The sequence below is a fragment of the Poecilia reticulata genome, chromosome 16 (assembly GCF_904066995.2).
Source record: "Poecilia reticulata chromosome 16, P_reticulata-male-v2, whole genome shotgun sequence".
NCBI lineage: Eukaryota > Metazoa > Chordata > Actinopteri > Cyprinodontiformes > Poeciliidae > Poecilia > Poecilia reticulata.
Window position 1 is genome coordinate 31542229 of NC_088845.1, and position 3121 is coordinate 31545349.

General features: G+C 37.6%; 1 long non-coding RNA gene across 2 annotated transcripts; it reads right to left on the reverse strand.

Moving 5' to 3' along the window:
• Positions 1 to 233: 233 nt before the first annotated feature.
• On the reverse strand, positions 234 to 2113 carry LOC145547769 (uncharacterized). 2 transcript variants are annotated; one of them, XR_014084088.1, is made up of 3 exons: positions 1741 to 1912; positions 498 to 568; positions 234 to 410 (listed from the first exon to the last, which is right to left on the reverse strand). It is a non-coding gene; the product is annotated as an uncharacterized LOC145547769 (long non-coding RNA). The 2 variants fall into 2 exon arrangements; XR_014084087.1 differs by having other exon boundaries at positions 234 to 568; positions 1741 to 2113.
• Positions 2114 to 3121: the final 1008 nt, after the last annotated feature.

The following is a 3121-nucleotide window of genomic DNA, read 5'->3' on the forward strand; positions in this document are numbered from 1 at the left end:
TATTATTAGCTACTGTATGACTTCCTGATTTATTAGTTAACCTGTCTGATTGTCATACACTTTATTATTAGCTACTGTATGACATCCTGATTTCTCCGTTAACCTGTCTGATTGACATACACTTTATTATTAGCTACTGTATGACATCCTGATTTCTCCGTTAACCTGTCTGATTGTCATACACTTTGTTGTTAGCGACTATGTAACTTCTTGATTAATACCAATGACATCAGTTGTATAATGCAATATATTTAATATAGAACATTTTACTTCTGTATTTTTAATAATCCACACTATCACTGGTGGGGTAAAACTGTTTAATTGATGTTACACTTTTCACATTTGAACATGTCACCCATGTCTGTGGCACATTCTTTGTGTGTCCACCTTGAGCAGTAGTCACACTGTATCTGTGAAGTGGACAGAAAAAGAAAACAGTTATGAGTTAGCAAGTGTAATGTGTTTGAAGTGTTAAATTGTACAGTTTAATTGTTTACCATGTCAATGATGTTCTCTGTTGCATTATAGTGAAGCATGTTGCATTCCACACAGAACTCTTCCACCTTGTCTGGGAACAAATAAAGGCATTTAGAGTGTACTTTACCAAAAATAGTCAAGTACTATCTCTTTATATTCTGTTGACAAGCCATAATGTTCTACTTGTACATAACAGAAAATACTGCAATTTAGTATTTCATATATCTTTGGATTTTTTTAATGCTTTGGACTGTTCCTGCATGGCCTATGGGAAAATTTGTTCTTTTTGGAATGAGAAATTCTGTGATATGCTCCTAAACCATCTTGTGTTTTTGATTGTTAGAATATTAACAAAAACTGATCAACAGGTTTCACACAGACTTCCACAGTTCCCTGAACAGGGGAACTGGTTCTTTATACCCAACATTAATATAATTTTTTGTGTTCTGACCAAAAACTTCTTAGAATCATAGCTGTCCAAAGCTATAAATCTCCGAACATTCACAAAAAAAAAACCTTCTAATCTACATGTTTATGAATGTACATCCAACAATGCAATTCTTGAAATACTGCAGAAAACGCAACAGCGAGTTTAAATGCAATTGACAGATCCCAATTTTTATTGACAACACTGGTGGACACCATGTCCTTCCTGGCAACGCATGGTGGACACAGGGACTTCAAGTGACTCAAGAACATCTCCTGTCTTTTATTAATTGAGGCAAAAGTCACACAGATAGTGACTGTTGGCTACATAACCCAGGGGCTGTACTCGGGTATGTGATCTGTTAACCAGAAAAGCCTTCATGTGCCAAAAGCAACCTCAATTTGCAAAATCTTAATATATGTAAATGTGAAGCACATATAAAAACAAACTTAACATGAATGCTTTTCATATACATTAATAAAGATAAAGATTTATTTCGAAGGTGAAACACTGGTTTTGCCCCAGTTTCAGTGTGGGTAATACCCATACCAATACGGTTTCTGCTTGTACAGTCTGGTAGCGTGAAGAAAAAAAACGATAAGGAAAGTTAAAAAAATAAACAAATAATTCAAATTCAACATTTAAGAGTTTTAAGTAATCCTAATAAGTAAACCTATGTGTCGAAGTCCTATCTGGAAAGCCATCACTGTATCCAAGCTAGCAGATGTGTTATCCAACCCAAAAATATCAATGAACTGGGGAACGTGAATTTAAACGGGGCTTGTTTTGTAGTTTACTGCAGCTGCAGCAGCATTAAATTTGATTTATTTACTTACTTTTTATTGGGTCTTGTTTTTTCTTCTCGCGTATGATGAGCTGACGGCTCCTCTCGATATCGCAGACCTCCTGCAGAATGCGCATGCGTGCGCATGCGCACTTACTACATGTATGCTATTCTGACATGTATGGCTATCTGACAGAACACCGGAGTCAGTTTGTAACAGAAAAACTGACGATTGCAGGAGTGCTTAAATGTAAAAATGTATTGTTTTCCAGAAAGCACAATCAAATAATCCTCTCTGGGTTCTTCACAGAAAAAATCCAGGAAGGATTACAGTCCATATTTTCCGGACTATGAGCCGCTCTGGACTATAAACCACAACCCCAAAGTTTTTTGTTTTTTTAAACCAGTAAACATACACATATAAGCCTCAGATATCTCTGCCGCTCCAGGTTTTCCACAAGAGGGGGGCGGACACCCAAAATTTGAGTCATAACAGGTCAATTGAATATCACATTTATTAGGGTTGAAAAAGAAAAAGGTGCCAAGTTTAGATTTAACTGAACTGATTACGGTAGTTTCCGAACGGTAACTGTAACAGTAAAAGTGCTGATCCTTCGTGTTGCTACTAGCATGTGCTAAAAGAAAATGGACGCTTTCTTCTGCTTCTTCTGCTTCTGCTTGTTCTTCTTAGATTTCAACAGCAGCTTGCATCCATTATTGTTGCACTACTGTCATCTACTGGATCCTAATATCTATACCTCAAATTCTCATAATGATCCCAGTATTATCTTTTTAAAAAACAAAAAATCTTCTTTTCCCCCTCAATGCTATTTAACTGATCAACAAAATTCTCAAATTTCAATTCCCTATTAAAACCTAAATCCATTTTAATGGGCAATTTCTTCTTTTATTTCCAATTTTGACTTCCAATGATTCACTTCCTGCTAAAGAGCCCCCTGGTGGTTGAAGAAAAATTCACATATAAGACACAAGGTTCAAAGCTTAGGAAAAAAGTAGCGGTTTATAGTCCTGAAAATACGGTATATGAAAAAAAAAATCTGAATGCTCTCTGGTATTGTTCAGGGGGCCGGACCAAATGTGGATGCGGGTCGGATCTGGCCTGCGGGTCGTAGTTTGGGGACCCCTGCTTTAGATATTCATCCGGGGTGCTTCGACTAGGGTTACTAAGGGTCCAGCCCCTTTACATTTAAAGCCGGTGAAAGAGAGACAGAGACTGCGGCGGCAGCGTGTCGGTTGGTCTGTGTTACCCAGAAAGCAGTTGGGCACAATATTGCAACACCAACACCGTGAGTGAAACAATGACTGGGGCAGACTACTATATAAAGCACTCGGGGACCACATCTTTTTTATTACACATCCACATTTGTAGAGTACGGAACAAATCGTGTCCCATATAGGTTCATTACGGGAAG